Raw genomic sequence first — 18,365 nt, forward strand, 5'->3', positions numbered from 1 at the left:
CAGTATGATGTCATGGTCGAACATTCTAGAACATTTGTGATGTCATAGCCGCACATTCTAGAACATCGAACATTCTAGAACATTTGTGGTGATGTCATGACCGAACCTTCTAGAACATTTGTGTATCTATATACAGTATATTCAGCAATTCTCTCAGCCAGGTCAGTGTGCATCTTTGGACCATCCATTTGGATATCTTTGTTTTACACTGGAGTGGCTGTGTACATAATTTTTCATTATCAACGAACGTACTACTCACAAGTAAGTAATTTTAACCAGTAGGGTGGAACGGCTGCCCTCATAGTACTGTATCTACAAAACCTTCTGTTGAATAATCTTCCATTGATTAATTTCCTTAGATTTTTCAGGTCTGGTCAATTTGAGCATGGTGTTATTCAGTCAAAGATACAAAATTTTGTATTGATATTCTCATTTGGTTCATTACAATTTACTCAAGCCTAGTAACAGACACAGTATTTCTGACACTGGGAATACATAGATGGCCCTAGAATCAGATACCAAGAACATGCAAATGGACCATGTAAAAAAAAGTCTGTAAATGTGTATTCTACGTTCTTATGGAATGAATGAGATTAAAAAAGAAAAAAAAGTTATTAATTTTGAGTTAATTTTCATAACGCGATAATTTGCTGTGTAATTAATCTAATTAACGCGATAAACTGACAGCCCTAATTATTACACAACAAAAGTAATTCATACAGGGGACCAGGGGTCTCTACAGATACAGCAGCACCCTCCATTTCCCGGTCCCTCGTATAGCTCCAGGAGGATAGGCCTCCCCTCCTATCATTATACAGAACCTGTGGCCGCTCGCTGTCTTTTCTTCGTCGCCGGTGGTCCTACCTAACCACGATCGACCCCACCCCCCTGGAATCCTAACAGGGTGCTGGTACCAAATGTAGCGAGGTGCTCCGACCCCGATATCTGAGTCCCACTGGCTTATCAATAGTCTCAGCGTCTCATCCCCCGCCCACAATCAGTAACACCTGAGTTCAATAATGACAGCCACTTGAGTCCCTGCTCCTGACATCATTACCCAGATCACTGAATAATAAAACATTCGTAGTAAATGATCTGATTAAAGAAAATAACTTAGATTGCATCTGCCTAGTAGAGACATGGCTAAATAATGACACAGCTACATCAATAATGATAGAAGCTTGTCCACCAGACTATAACTTTTTTCAAATACCCAGAAAAAATAAAAGGGGCGGAGGAGTTGCAGCAATCTTCTCCTCAAAACTCTAGTTTAGAATCACAGAACTAGGCAAGTTCATGTCAATGGAATATCTTGCCATTGAACTAAAAACAGAATCAACTATTATTGTCACAATATACCGCCCGCCTAGACACTACAGGAGCTCTCTGAACTGATCTCACTATGTGTTACCGGATATGATAAGGTGATCCTAAATAGAGACTTGAACATCCATTTTAATAAGAAAACAGACTCCAAAACTATAGAACTAAAAAATCTACTGGATAGCTTTGACCTAATACAGCATATAACAAATGCAACTCACAGGCTTGGGAATACACTAGACTTAGTTATAACAACAACTGGGCTAAGCATAACGAATATCTCTAACTGAATTACCTCTCTCCGACCATCACTGTATATTTTTTGATACTCAAATAACCCTTACTAAAACAAAAAAAGAAATCATGGTTAAAAAGAGGCTCTTAAACGACAAAGTTGAATCAAAGTTCATTGATCTTATCAGACTACATGAACCACACAATCATGACGGCTCTCTAAATGAAATGGTAGAAAATCTCAATGATGCAATGTCATCTATATTAAATTCTGTCGCCCCATTAAAAACGAAAAAGAAGAAAACTAGAGCCTCGCCCTGGTTAAACTATAATACGGTCAACGAAGAAAAAAGGAAATGTCGTGCAGCGGAGCGAAAATGGAGAAAAACTAAAAACACCATATGCTGTGACATATACAAAGATGCTTTAACTGCTTATAATAAAACCATCCGCTTAGCAAGGAAAGATTACTTCTCTAAAATCATTACAGAAAATGCTGGAAACTCCAGAATCCTCTTTTCCACTATTAATGTACTACTCAACACTGCCCCTACACCTCCTCAGTCATCAACGGTTAAGTGTGAAGAACTTGCACTATTCTTTAACAACAAAATAACCTTGATCAGGGCCAGCATTACTCATGATGGAAATAAAGCTGATTGCGGCAAACCGTGCAATGTAACCACATGCATCACATTAGATGTACTCTGCAAAACTGTCTCAGAATGTAACTCCTCCACCTCAGACATTGACCCCATACCTACAGCTTTCTTCAAACGGGTATTTAATAGTGTTTCAAGTCCTGTGCTAGATATCATAAACACTTCCCTTAGGACTGGTATTTTCCCGGATGCCTTTAAAACAGCAGTTGTAAAGCCATTACTAAAAAAACCTAACTTGGATAGTAATGAAATGGCAAATTATCGTCCAATATCCAACCTACCATTCATTAGTAAAGTACTTGAAAAGATAGTTTCAGTTCAAATAAATTCCTTTCTTGAAGAAAACAACATCTTAGAAGAATTTCAGTCAGGATTCAGAAAATATCATAGCACTGAAACTGCCCTCACCAAAATAATCAGTGACCTCAGACTAAACTCTGACGAGAATAAGATCTCCATCCTTATCCTGTTAGATCTCAGTGCAGCATTTGATGCAATCGATCACGATATTCTAATCGATCGTCTTGAAAACCATGTCGGTTTCTCAGAACATGTGCTGGGCTGGTTTAAAACATACATCAGAGGGAGGAAATTCTATGTTAAACTAGGAGATCACATGTCTGATATATACGACAACAACTATGGAGTTGCACAAGGGAGTTGCTTAGGTCCTTTACTCTTCTCCCTTTACATGTTACCGCTGGGTGATATTACCGCTGGGTGCATTCATATCTAGCCGGTTAGACTACTGTAATGCACTTTTCACAGATCTCCCTAAGAAAACCACAGAGAGGCTTCAGCTAATCCAAAACTCTGCAGCCCGACTGCTAACTAGAACGAAAAGGAGAGAGCACATTAGTCCAGTCTTAGCTGCTTTACACTGGCTTCCTGTAACATTTAGAATTGACTTTTAAGGTCCTTCTCCTTACATACAAAGCTCTAAATGGACAGGGACCTAGCTACATCGCCAACACTCTAATAAATTACACACCAGCAAGAACACTGCGATCATCAGCTGCTGGACTACTAGAGGCTCCCAGAAGCAGTCAAAAGAGGATCGGTAATGCAGCCTTTATCAACTATGCCCCAAAACTATGGAACAAACTACCCCAAAACATCAGGGAAGCCAACTCGCTAGACATCTTTAAAAGACAGCTTAAAACCTATCTCTTTGCTCAGGCATTTCACTGATAGATATCTGCTACCACCTAGTGGCAAGAGGAAACATCAGGGATATCCTGACACAACTTGTATTTACCTGCACTATTCTTACCCTGCCTACTCTTATACACTGCCTATCAAATTCATGTGTCGGTTATTGCACTTTTTACTTCTTACTGATGACCATTTTTAAACTGAATCATTTTAAACTATTTTTATTATTTGCTAGATCCAAATGTGAAACACTGTGATTATTTGTTCATGCAATAAGTCCCACTATTTAGTATGGGTTCGAGTCCCTGTGATCTAATATCACTAAAGTTACAGTGTGGGTTTGAGTCCCTGTGATCTAGTATCACTAAAGTTACAGTGTGGGTTCGAGTCCCTGTGATCTAGTATCACTAAAGTTACAGTGTGGGTTCGAGTCCCTGTGATCTAGTATCACTAAAGTTACAGTGTGGGTTCGAGTCCCTGTGATCTAGTATCACTAAAGTTACAGTGTGGGTTCGAGTCCCTGTGATCTAGTATCACTAAAGTTACAGTGTGGGTTCGAGTCCCTGTGATCTGGTATCACTAAAGTTACAGTGTGGGTTCGAGTCCCTGTGATCTGGTATCACTAAAGTTACAGTGTGGGTTCGAGTCCCTGTGATCTAGTATCACTAAAGTTACAGTGTGGGTTCGTGTCCCTGTGATCTAATATCACTAAAGTTACAGCAATATGTACTGTGAAGTATGTTGGGAATTACAGGAGTATTACTGAATAGAGAGCCTATTAGGATGCTAGATCCTAATGTGAAACACTGTGATTTGCCATATCTTGCTATGCTCGCTCATGCCTGTATTTTTTATGTCCGTTCTATTTTATAATTTTTTTTACTATTTTTAAACTGAATCATTTTAAACTATTTTTACTATTTGTGTTACTGAAAACTGTAAGCGGAGAGCCTATTGGGATGCTAGATCCTAATGTGAAACACTGTGATTCTACCTGTCTATCTTTTTATGCTCGCTTATGCCTGTATTTTTTACTGTTGTGAAGCACTTTGAACTAGGGCTGGGCGATATGACCAAAAACGTTATCGCGATAAAATTATAAAATTATTTTCATATAATTCGATATCGATAATTATCGTCGATATAATGTCCGTCAAGTTTAATTAACTTCTTATGCTGCTGCGAATGTCTCAAGTCGAGTTGATGTCGTCATCAGTCCGCGCACGTTACACGTTAAGCAAGCGGAGTATCTCATGACAATAAATATGACACTAAAATACTCTCTTCCGCCACAATATATTGAAACGAACTGTATACCCCACACTACTATAAACGTGGCCTCAGAATTCAAAACACACACATACTCGGCACGTAAATATATAAAACGTCGCCGTGCAAGCTAATTAGCCTAGCAAGCCTGTAGTATCTAAGCGCTGTATTCCATGACAATGTGCTAAATATTACACTAAAATACTCTCTTCCGCCACAATATATTGAAACGACGTCCACTGTATATCCCCACTACTATAAACGTGGCCTCAGAATTCACGTCACACACATACTCGGCACGTAAATATATAAAACATCGGCGTGCAAGCTAATTAGCCTAGCAAGCCTTGTTGAGTGAGTGAGTCCTACCTCCTTCCGGGTATATTTCGCTCTCGGCCATCTCCTTCACTGATTGGTTGTTAGCTGTTGTGCGTAAACACGTCATCACGTAACGTTGGTTGTTGTTAGTGAGTGAGCTGAGCCGAGGCTGAACGGAGCCAAGCTTGGAAAATCGATATATCGAAACTTTGCGACCACGTTTCATGTTTATTTCGAGGAAATAATTTATCGCGATAGTTATCGTTATCGTTTTATCGCCCAGCCCTACTTTGAACTGCAACCTCTGTATGAAAAGTGCTATACAAATAAAGTTATTATTATTATTACCCAGCCCATTCACATCACAGTAATATAATTACTGGCCATTCATTCACTATTAACTTATTTTTTTTACTTTGTTGTTCTGATGACTGATTGACAACAGCCGGGGGTGATAACAGATGATGAACAGCTGGTGAAGGACTGGGAGACAGAAACGCACATGGGAGACGCGTTCTTTTTTTTCGTAGCCGCATTTTGCGGAGACGCTCTCTGATTGGCCACTTCATGTGACATGTGTGCCCAATCGTGTGATGCCTGTTTCTACACCGGTTAAGCTTAGGCACTCTTTCGAAGTTGGTTAAGGTTAGAGTTTGTCTTAGAGCAGGGCGATAGAACACCAGCCCTGATTCCAAACTCTAACCGTAACCAACTTCGAAAGAGTCGCCTAAGCTTAAGCAGTGATAAACTAGGCGTTAGGTAGTTTGCAGGCTGTTAGACCCGGAAATGGGCAAAGACACAGCTCGTCACGCGATTGGGCGCACATGTCAGTGGCCAATCAGAGAGCGTCAGTCAGTGGCCAATCGGAGAGCGTCTCTGCAAAATGCGGCTACGAAAAAAAAACACGTGCAGGACCTAGGCGGAAACACAAGAGGAGAGACGAGGAGGGGGGGGTTAGAGCTGGACGTCATGGCCGTGACACTGCTGGCTCTTTAGTCTCTTCCTAGGCTGGTAAAGATATGCCTCCTAAAGTGTGTAAATGGAAGTACAGGAAGTATCGGCTACAGGCAGTTGTACAGTGTGTCCCCCCCCCCCCAACCCCTCCTACCCAACCCCCCCACCCAACCTCCTCCAATGTACAGTTTTTACGTCAAATGTATATACTCTCTTTTCTGGACTCTTTTTGTATCACAAACAGTAGCCTACTGTATTTGCAAATCTGGTATGTCATAAATGTATAGATGTAGCAGTACTGTCTAGTACTGTGTGTGTGTGTGCACTGTGCACAAGTGCACATCTAGGGGTGGGGTGTAGATTTGGTCTCCCTGATGTTGACTCCTTAGCCACAGCCTTGGGTTGTTTAATACTGGACGAGTGTTTCATAACGGCCGTTGTGTGGGCCAGTTCGGGGCTGGTGCGTCTGAATGTCCCGGGCTGAATTTGTGTCCCAGTCCGCCCCTGGGCCGGGTATTAATAAAAAATAAATAAAAAATTTCAATTTAAGTCTGACAATAAAACGAGCAGTTAGTAAAGTATGAATTAGTATTGGTCTGATGATGAGTAAAAACTGGGGTTGGATTAAATAAGTGTACTTATACAAAGACAAAGAGTATCCTAGTGGTACAAACAGTTTAATAAAAAAACGCGTTTTTTTGCACATGTGCAACTTGAGATTTATAAATGAGGAGATTAGATAACATGTTGCTGTAGTAGAGCGAGGCATGGTATGATGATGGTAGACAACAGTAACCTACCAAAGATCTTGTCAGTACCTTGACCTTACTGTAAATTGTACCTCATCCCATTTCTGCATTGTAGGCTACTGTATATTGTATTGTAACTCAGTTACTTTTCTACTCTGCATTTATGTATATTGAACCCTTTTGTCTACGTACTTTACTTCTATTTTATACTTATTATACTTATTTTATTCGTATCAATTTTTATCTAGCACAATCTCTGGAGCAAAACGGAAAGAAGCATTTTATATAAAAGTATTCTGTACTTCTGTATGACAACTAATAAAGAAACTTGAGCAACAACAGCTCTCCTCGCCCCCTGCACGCCTCTGGTAGATTCCTCCTGCAACACTTAATTTACATACTTAATTGATGGCATTCGCGTCTCTCCACCTGGGCTCTCTAACCCACGACACACAGTTCAGTGGTATCATGCTTTTTGAAGTCTCACACTGGTTTCCCTTTTTAGTGTAATTGGAATTATGGAATATCATAACTTTTACGATTAACAACAACCCGAAGAAGGAACGTTTTTGGTTAACTAAGCTGTTAGCAATTTTAACAAGAAGACATCGTGTTGGTAAGTGAAGTTACCGTAGATTCTAATGCCCTCACTGTAAATCCTCGTGTTTATGGCGAATTCGTGTATAACGCGAATACGTTACAGTTGTTTGGCTAAAAATGTCATACCTATTTTCTTTTATTCTATGCCTATTTTATTATTGTATTTTGCACAAGCAATGCGGGCATGGCCACCCGCATTTCACTGTATGCCCCTGGTATGTATGTGACAAATAAACCTCTTGATTCTTGATTCTTAAAAGTGTGGCAGTGAACGGGTTAACCTCGTTCCCAGCTGTAGCATCTCCTCTGTGCAGATAAACAACAGTTAACACCTCCCCTCCCCCCACGCCTCTGGTTGGCTCATCTGCTCACTACAATCTGCACAGTTAATTGATGGAACCTCCTCTCGTCTCTTCACCTGGACAGAGTCTAACCCACTACAGTACAGTTCAGCGGTATCGTCATGTGTTTTCAAATCGCACACTGGTTTCCCTTTGCTGTAATAATTGGAATTATGGAATATCATAACTTTTACGACGAACAACAACCCGACGAAGAAACGTTTTGGTTAGCTAGTTAACACGAAGACACCGTTTTGGTAAGTAAAATTCCATTAAAATGCCCTCATACTTGTACAACGAGCGTCTCGCGGAGGACCAGTTCTTCAGAGTTAATTATGGGATTTTCTTTTTTTTGTGAATTGTTGCTTCTATCTGTTATTTGGCTATAGCACTTAAAACGCTCGTTGTCACAACTCTTTTGACAAACACTTGGATTTCATAACTCATCTAACATAATGTAGTTTTCTTTAGTGTACTAGGGGCGAGTTGTGATCATCACCTTTACGAACGGCATGTTTTTAAAGGAAGAGGCTCTGCTGCAGTGCTGCACTCCTGTTTAGTACTGAACAGTTCCATGACCTTTACTTAACGTGTTCAACGGTTACTTAGTTAAATACAACTCATTGTCGTGTTTATTTTATGTACATGAAATGGCCAATAAATCACACACAAATAAACGTCTTGAACGTGGGGGGGGGGGGGGGGGGGGGCAGTAAACGGGCACAGAGAAGGCAGTCAGTTTGAAGTGCGGTTGGCTTGTTTGTCCACCAGAGCTCGATGAAAACATAGCACTACATGAAAATGGAGTGAAAATAGATTAAAAAAAATATTAATGACAGTCGCAAGGCCACTCCGGTATAGTTATTAATTTCCCTTTTGTCTGTATGATTCTGATCAAAATAACGTGTTCAATGTTTCTTCTATAGATTAATTAGTTTAGAGCGTTTACTCGTATCCTATTGGAGGGTGGCTTGCCACGTGATGAGGGAGAGTTGAGAAGTACAGGTCTAATAATACAATGGTTACATTCTATGCAAGTAAATATGTCCATGTTATATTATCGGACGCAACACGCATGTTGAGTGAGAGCACCATACTTTATACACGGACATGATTAAACATAGTCTCTGCATAAACCACGACCCAGAGTGAGCTTTCCAGGAACGACCCCGCTCTGCCTGACAGTTTGTCGGTATCGCTTCTCGGCCTTTTGGCTAAGACAGTGATCGCTCCCTGTCTGCGGGTTTGTTCTCGCTGTGAGGACGAGCCTTTGCTGCCAAGGGGGATATTGTTTTGTTTGTTTATTTTTTGTATATTGTTCAAGGTAAGTCGATTTTATTTGGTATTGTATATATCAGGTTTTACTAGTTAATTAATTTATTCTCATTATTATATTGGTTTTAGTGGTATTTTATTCTTTTATTGTTGTTGCTGGTGGTGTCTCCAGCCATGTCGGCTACACGTGCCGGCATGAGGAGACACCACAGTGTCAGATTTAAATTACGTGAGAAGGATGGTAAGCTCCTGGAGATGTCCCGATTGGACTTCTCCAGGAAGCTGATACAAAAAGCCCTTGGTTTCTCACCAGCTGATTTGAATTGTGTCATGACTCTACCCTTTAACAAGGGCTTTGATGTAAGTTTTGGAAGTGCCGCAGTACTACGAGAATTCTGGCTTAGGTTTGAGAAAGTTGAAACCCAGTTCTCAGCATTTAACCTGGAGAAACTGACTGACAATGCTGCAAAAGTAGTGGTTGTCAGAATGTTCAATGAAATGGTAAATGCTGATGACATATGTATATGGCTGGGTAGATACTGCACTGTGAAGGCCCAGGCTACCAAGGTGAGAGATGAGGATGGCATCTGGAATTGTGCCTGGAGGGTTCCTGTACAACAAATACAGGACCCCCAGGACTACCAGGGCCTGAGACAGATCCCATCCATGATAGTTTTGGGAGAGAACAGAGGCTACATTCACTACCAGGGTCAGCCTAAACTCTGCCGCAAGTGTGGTGAGCATGGGCACCTGGCAGAGGCATGCCAGAAAGTAGTCTGCGGCAAATGCAGAGAAATTGGGCACTCATTTAGTGAATGTACCAATGGCAGAAAGTGCAATCTCTGTGGAGAAACAGACCACCTTTTCAGAGATTGCCCAAAGTCCTTTGCCAACAAATTAAAAGCTACAAGAGTTTGCACTGAAATCGAGCAGGTGGTAGAACAAACCAGAAAAGAAACTGGAAATGTGCTAATTGAAAAGGAAGGGCTGGGAAATTCAAATCTCCTGCCAAACCCTGTGGTTGGAGAAGAGGAGACACAGGAGGCGGGAGAGGGGGAGGGGCCTGAAATCACCCCACCAGAAGGCAAGAGTGAAGGAGAGGGGGTGATTCAGCCAGCAGGTGGAGCTGGACTTTAGAAAGTGGGTGAGGTTGAGGGCGAGGTTGAGTTTGAGAGACAGGATGAGGGACAGGTTGAGGGAGAGTCCAGCGACACCTCCCTCCCCCCCGCCCAGCCCAACCTTAAGAGAACTGTAGATGAACTGACCAGCCCTGGGGCTGACTCACACTCAGCCCCAGAGAAGAGGGGAAGAGCCAGAACGTTCTCAGACGGCTTACCCCCCTTGGAGACGTTCAAGGGAGTCTCCCCTCTCGGCTCCAGTTCACCAAATACAACTTCTTTTATAAGCATAGACCTACAGTCAACCCCAAAAGAACGGCGCCATGACAAAGCCTTCTCGGGGAAAGATGGCAAAAACTCCCCTCCCAGCTGCTTGGACAGGAGGAGAAGCCTGACTTCACAAAATCAGAAATGAGTGTTTTTAACTGTAGTCTTTTAATTCTCTTTTAGAATGTCATTTCTGTTGTTTTTAATAATACTCATGGCCCTCAACATCTCCACCCTTAATGTGAGAAGTGTGAGGTCAGGAGTTAGAGCCCAAACTGTTTTAACCTTCCTAAACAATTTTAATTCAGATGTGTTTTTATTACAAGAATGTCATCTGCCTTTTTTTAAAAACTACAGCAACTGGGAGAAGAAATGGCCACCCGGTACCTCAATGTGGAGCGGGTCAAATTTTAATAAAGCAGACGGAGTGGCCATTTTAATCAAAAACCCCTTGGTTCTGGTGAAGGGCAGCACTGTGGTGAGAGACGGACGGGCAATTTTAGCACACCTGACTTACATGGGGAAGGATTTTAACGTACTCAACACATATGGTTTTAACGACAAAAACGACAGACATGACCTTTTAAAAGACCTGCAGTCCCACATGCTAGGTAGGGCTCCATTAGTGGTAGGAGGGGATTTTAATTGTGTTCTATCAAAAAAAGACAGAAGGGGAGCAGGGGATGATTTTAGACTAGATACAACATCGGTTTTATTACAGGGCATATGCAAGGATTTTAAACTACAAGACTGTTTTAGAACCGTGCATCCTAGAGAGGAGGGCTTCACCTGGTTCAGTGGTGACGGCACCAAAGCCTCTCGCATTGACTATGTTTTTACACGGGACTGCCCACCAACCGATGCTAGATTAACCCCTGTTTTCTTTTCAGACCACGCTATGCTGACTTGCACCCTTTCACTGTCTTCGGGTATGACGGCAGGGAGAGGTCTGTGGAAACTAAACTGCTCCCTACTAGAAGATAGGGAGATAGTTAGTCAGTACAGGGAGCAGTACATCAGATGGCAGACCCTCCAAGACATGTACAATTCACGTGCACACTGGTGGGAGATGGTGAAGGGGAAGACCAAGACTTTCTTCAGGCAGGCAGGCAAGAAGAAAAAAGATAGGGAAAACAGACACATGTTGGGACTGCAAAAGAGACTACAACGCTATTTTAAACTAGTAGGGCAGGGTTTTGATTTTAATGAAGAAATAGTAGAAGTAAAAAGGGAAATGTCAGCTCTATCAGAAATAAAAAGCCAAGGAATCATTTTAAGGAGTAAAGAGAGGGATATAGAGGAAGGAGAAAAATGTACACGCTATTTCTTTAAGAGAATTGTAAACAAAGGAGGTTTTTTAACAAAACTAAAAAAAGAAGATGGTAGTTTTACGGAAAACATAGAAGTCAAGGAAAGCGTGGAACTTTTTTACACAAAGCTATACTCAGAAAAAGAAATAGAAAAAGATGTCACCAGGGAGGTTTTAGAGTTTTTAGACAAAACAGTGGAGGAGAGTGTGCTTTTAACCCAGGATTTTAACCTTTTAGAACTCGAAAAGTGTCTAAAACATTTTAAGAAGGGGAAGTCCCCAGGACAGGACGGACTTCCCCTGGAGTTTTATCAAACTTTCTGGGACATTTTAGCACACGACATACTGACTGTTTTTAAAGACTTTGAAAGACTAGACCTGCTACCTGACAGCTTTAGAGTAGGGATAGTGACGTTACTCCACAAAAAGAATGACAAGACTGACTTAAAGAATTTTAGAGCGATCACCCTTTTAAACTTTGACTGTAAACTTTTTAGCAAAATTTTAACAACACGTCTTTCTTTGTTTTTAGGGGAGGTGATCCACCCGGATCAAGCCTGTGCTGTGCCGGGGAGGAAGATCACCGACAGCCTCGTACTGATCAGAGACACCATCTGTTATGCGAGAGACAGAAACTTTAGACTCATAGTCCTAAATTTAGATTTTGAAAAAGCCTTCGATCGGGTCTCGCATCAGTACCTCTTCCAGGTACTGCAAAAAATGGGGTTTCCTGAGCGGGTCATAGATTGGGTGGGACTGCTGTACAGGGGCATTACAAGCAAATTTCTTGTTAACGGGCAACTTACAAATGCAGTGAACATATCCTGCGGTGTCCGTCAGGGTTGTCCGTTATCTGCCCTCCTCTACGTCATCTGTGTAGAACCGCTGGCACAGATCTTGAGAAGGGACAAATGGATCAACGGGGTGACTATACCGGGCAGTGGGGGACTGACGGCTAAGTGCCTTTTATACATGGACGACGTGAACATTTTATGCACTGACCGTTTTGCTGTTGACAGGACATTAGACCTGACTGAGTGGTACGGACGAGCTTCAGGAGCGAGACTAAACCGAGACAAGACCGAAGCGAAACTGTACGGACCGTGGACAGCGACTGACAGGGCGGGATTCCCTCTGACTGTGACCCAGACTGACATAAAAATACTCGGAGTCAAATTTGACAGAGAGGGGGAGGGGGGAAACAACTGGCCTGACGTCATAGGGAAAGTTAGACAGAGACTGGGATACTGGGGACTAAGGGGACTGACCATGGAGGGCAAGGTTTTAATCATAAAAGCTGTGATTTTACCCTTGTTTCTACTGATCGGTTCTGTTTTTATCCCACCAAAAAAGGTTCTTTTATCCTTCGACCGCGCCATATTTTATTTCCTGTGGGGGTCCAAGTGGGAGAGACTAAGAAGGGACGTCATGAAAAAGAGGAAGGAGAATGGAGGAAAAGGCGTCCCGGACCTCCACCTATTTTTAGGAAGCAGATACACTACACTACACATGACATACGCTACAGCCCCATCCAGAGAGCACAAGACAACAGCAATGGCAAGATTCTGGATGGGGTCTTACCTACGAACACACAAGCACCTACACACTGATTTAAGAACACCAGTGTCTTTTAATCTGCCCACGGCCTATGTTTTTATTAAAAAATTCTTAAAAGGCCTGAACATGGAAGGAGAAGAACTGGACGTTCTAACTAACCACCGCTCTCTTCTCTCTCTTGTGCAGGAGCGGGAACCAGTGAGTCCAGTGCGCGGGCTCGCAATCGGCGAGCCCTCCACAGTTTGGCGCAACGTGAACCATCCCGCTCTCTCAAACAGACTGCGGGACCTGTCGTGGATGGTGGCTCATGAGATCCTCCCGGTCAGGGCCGTCATGCACTCCCGGGGCATGGCAGCGAGTGCCATCTGCCCCCGACCGGGTTGTGGCGCTCCCGAGTCGGTGAGGCATCTGCTCTGGGAGTGCAGCGCTGCCGTAAACCAGTGGGCAACAGCCGGCTCCCAGCAATTCCCGTACTTACCAGCAGCGGGGGTCCTGGACCCACAAACGGTCCTATACGGGGTGAGCCGGAAGAGAACAACACCATCCGAATTCGCCAAGCTCTGGCTCACCCTGGCCGCCATCAAAGACGCCACATGGACCTCCAGAAACCTGCTGGTAAGCAGGCGCATGCAGATCCCCCCCGTGGCTGTGATCCGGATGGCCGAAGCGACGGTCCGAGCGGCTGTCGCTTCAGGCGGCAGGCCCTAGGACACAGCCACAAAGAAGCATCGCCTCTGCGCTCATTCGGAGGTGGGAGACCGGAGCCCACACAAAGGTGAAGGCAGCGGCGGCTGACTCCCCAAAGGGGCAACATCAGGGAGAGGATCTCCGCTGAGCACCCCAGGCAGGACCCCGGCGGTCTGTGTGGGAGAGGGGGATGAGTTACCCTTGGTAGGGACTCACCCCGCTACTGCACAAAGGATTGAAGATGGCCTTTAAATAGAACGTCCTACTTCCTGTTTAAAAAAAAAAAGAAAAAACACCTTTTAAAAGACATATGTACTGGACTTATCATCTACACTGATACTGATACAATGGACTTTTTATTACCACAAGCACTGTTTAACATGTTTTACCCACCTTTATTTTATCTGTAGGCCTTTTAGCATAACTGTTTTACGTTGGTGAAATGTTGTGTTTTTAGGTTTTACAGGTGTTTTTAATTTAGCTGTAGGCCTTTTAACATAACTGCTTTTACATTGTTGAAATGTTGTGTTCTTAGGTTTTTACAGATGTTTTTTAATTGGTATACATGTTTATCTCACCTCTGAAATGTGCTATAAGAAAATGTGGAAATTTTAAATCAAATACATTGTGTACATGTAACTTTGTAACCATGTGACAAAAAAAACGTTTTCAAATGAAAAAAATCTGTTCAAATACATTGTGTACATGTAACTTTGTAAACCATGTGACAATAAACTTTTTCAAATGAAAAAAATCTGTTCTTATCAGTTTAATATCTGATACGTCCCCTACCCGGGGACCATATATTAAATTGATTTTTGGAGCAGGGAGATGGAAAAGGGGCTTGCTCCGTCCACTCCACGCATCGACCTGGTATTGCAGTACCTCCAGGAACGGTGCACCCCCCTAACTTTGTCAAAATAAATGTCACCATAACAAATCACTTTTGTGATTCCTTTAAGACCGACGGCCCGGTACATGATGGCAGAGATTCATACCAAGCCATAAATGTATCAATAGTACAGATGAATGAATTAATGAATGAATGAATGATCTTTATTGTCATTGTCACAAGAATGGTACAACGAAATTTAAAATTCAGCCCTAGGTGCTAACACTTGGTAAGATGTGTGTATGAAAGAAGACTACAAAAAACAGCAGTGACTGCTCTCAGCTGTTTAACACGTAAAGACCTAGACATCACCAGTTGTAGGTTGAAAATTCACTAGAATGCAGGATTTGAAAAAAATTAATGACATTTTTTCCCCGTCCAAATCCTGCACTTCAGACAACCTACAACTGGTGATGTCTAGGTCTTTACGTGTTAAACAGCTGAGAGCAGTCACTGCTGTTTTTTGTAGTCTTCTTTCATACACACATCTTACCAAGTGTGTATTAACATCCTCACAAACCAACAAAGAACATGATCTATATCAAATTTGTAATTTATGGGTGGCTCCCCCCAAAGTATAATTTATGTTTTTTTTTTATTTTTTTTTACTCACTGAGCACTAGCACTCATTGCCACCAATGCAAATGAGTGCTCACTGAGTAAAAAAATACAGAAATTATACTTTGGGGGGAGCCATTATATTTTGGGGGTCCCCCAAAGTATTAACATGCAGTGGGAATCACTTCTGTACCGTTACACCCATATTACACAGGAACAGTCAGGTTAAAACACCCCTCTTGTTTTCACCTCCATCTCCCTTCACCCTCCTCCTCTTCTCTTTTTCTCCCTTTTCCTCGCCCCTCTCTCCTCCTCTCTCCTCAGGTTGATTAAGGCGACCACCTCCTGTCCGGTGGCGACCCCGTCGTCAGGTTATGAGAACATGAGTCACTACAGGGTTAACTTCAAGAGGCAGGAGAGGGCTCTACGCTCCATTGACTTCATCAAGGGTACAGTTAGTGATGCTGTGTTCCTCTTTTGTCAAAGCCCGTCAATGAGTCAACAGCACAACCAGTTTACGAAAGATACAAGGTTTATTAATTAAAACTAGTGCTGTCAGACGATTAAAAAAAATTATCTAATTAATTACAGGATTTGTAATTAATTAATCTAATTAATCACATTTTAATCGCATAACCATTTTATGCCTGATATTCTATATTCTATAATCATATTTCAAATTGCATGTGTCCGGATGGCAGAATTCAGTACTTGTAGGAGCCAAAGCTATATTTAGGTTATTGTATTATATAATTGTCATAATAGAACATTCTAGAACATTTGTGATGTCACAGTATGATGTCATGGTCGAACATTCTAGAACATTTGTGATGATGTCATAGCCGCACATTCTAGAACATCGAACATTCTAGAACATTTAACATTCTAGAACATTTGTGGTGATGTCATGACCGAACCTTCTAGAACATTTGTGTATCTATATACAGTATATTCAGCAATTCTCTCAGCCAGGTCAGTGTGCATCTTTGGACCATCCATTTGGATATCTTTGTTTTACACTGGAGTAAGTAAGTAAGTATTTATAAAGCACCTTTCATACATGTCATGTAGCTCAAAGTGCTGTACACAAACATAGGCATATATAACGATAAAAGCAATAAAGTGCTGTGTACATAGTTTTTCATTATCAACGAACGTACTACTCACAAGTAAGTAATTTTAACCAGTAGAGTGGAACGTCTGCCCTCATAGTACTGTATCTACAAAACCTTCTGTTGAATCATCTTCAATTGATTAATTTTCTTAGATTTTTCAGGTCTGGTCAATTGAGCATGGTGTTATTCACAGTCAAAGATACAAAATGTTGTATTGATATTCTCATTTGGTTCATTACAATTTACTCAAGCCTAGTAACAGACACAGTATTTCTGACACTGGGAATACATAGATGGCCCTAGAATCAGATACCAAGAACATGCAAATGGACCATATAAAAAAAGTCTGTAAATGTGTATTCTACGTTCTTATGGAATGAATGAGATTTAAAAAATAATAAAATAAAAATTGTTGTAATTCATTTTGAGTTAATTTTCATAACGCGATAATTTGCTGTGTAATTAATTCATCTAATTAACGCGATAAACTGACAGCCCTAATTAAAACATATGAGCCATGAAGCCGATACTAATTTCCCCTCCTGAGACATGACAGGGTTAGCAGAACCGGAGAATGCAGCGGGTACAGCCAGGCGTCCCTTAGGTAAATTATATCACCTCTAAGTTAAGCACACTATAAATTACAGCACTTATGTAGCTAAGGGGCTACACAACCCTGACTGTATTGAGATATGTTAGATTAAAACACTGCTAAAGAATATGTTAATGGCCAGACAGTATAAGTACACAAAATGGCGGACACTCTATTTTTTTTGTATTTTATTTTTTTATAATTTTTTAAACAAACACATAAACAAACATGACAACACACGATAAGATATACAAGCATTAATTGTCAGAGCACATCCAATGAAATCACATTTTAGTTAATTGTCTTATATAAGATATACCCCTAATACCTGTTATCTAAAAACCTACACACATATGCTCCAGCTCGAACCCCCCCCTCCCGGACCCCACCTTGGGTAGTAGCTCCATTATCCCTCGCACCTAACCAGACACTACCATTATAAGCTAGCTTTTATTCTCCACCACTTCTAACCACATTGACATTTTGGATTCATTGAGACCCAGAATTCTTGCTGTAGATATTTCTTGATAAATCGCATCGAGATATGTAAGAAACCAAACTTTCCGGCACATTTTTTCCGGTTGAAACCAGCGTGATGCGATCAGCTTTTTAGCTACTGTGATACCTGATAAAACCAATCTCTTTAGCTGTGGATTTACTGCAAACTCAAAAACATCATTCAATAGTAATACCGAGGGGTGTACAGGTATATTCCAAGATACGAGTTTTGATAATTGTTGGGTCACATCTTTCCAGAATGTCTTAACTGGTGGGCAGTCCCAATACATGTGCATAAATGTCCCTTCGTCCCCATTTGTACATTGGGAGCATTTGGAGTCTTGTTTAAGACCCATTCTGCACAGTCCTATAGGAGTCAAGTATGTCCTGTGAATATAGTTAAGATTGATTTGTTGATGGTCCGGGTTCCTTGATGTAAGTCGGACATTTGCCCAGGCTCCTTGCCAATCAAAGTCATTTTCCAGGTCTGGTATATCCCTCCTCCAGGCAGAGTCTAGTTGGAGGGTTTCATACGAGGACGTTAGTAATTGATGATAAAAATCTGAAACAAAACCTCTCGATGTCTCTCTTTCATAGAAGAATTTGTGGTATCTGTGGTGTTCAATTGGTATGTCTAATGGAACACCGTGAGACTTCAAACATAGCTGTAACTGTATGTAAAAAAGCCATGTGGACTTGGTGAGATTAAATGTTTTGCGTATTTCTTTATAACTACAAAAACCCTGTTTGTTAAAAACATGAGTGTATGCCTTGCTCTTCCCATATAGGGAATCTTATAGGTCGTTTTTCAATTAAGAGTGCATTGTTATTGAATAAGGGAGTATGATTGTGCCATTTATGTGGGTTAGGATTTTTTTTTTGTGTTTCACGC

This window comes from Notolepis coatsorum, assembly GCF_963971535.1.
Source record: "Notolepis coatsorum genome assembly, chromosome: 6".
Taxonomy (NCBI): domain Eukaryota; kingdom Metazoa; phylum Chordata; class Actinopteri; order Aulopiformes; family Paralepididae; genus Notolepis; species Notolepis coatsorum.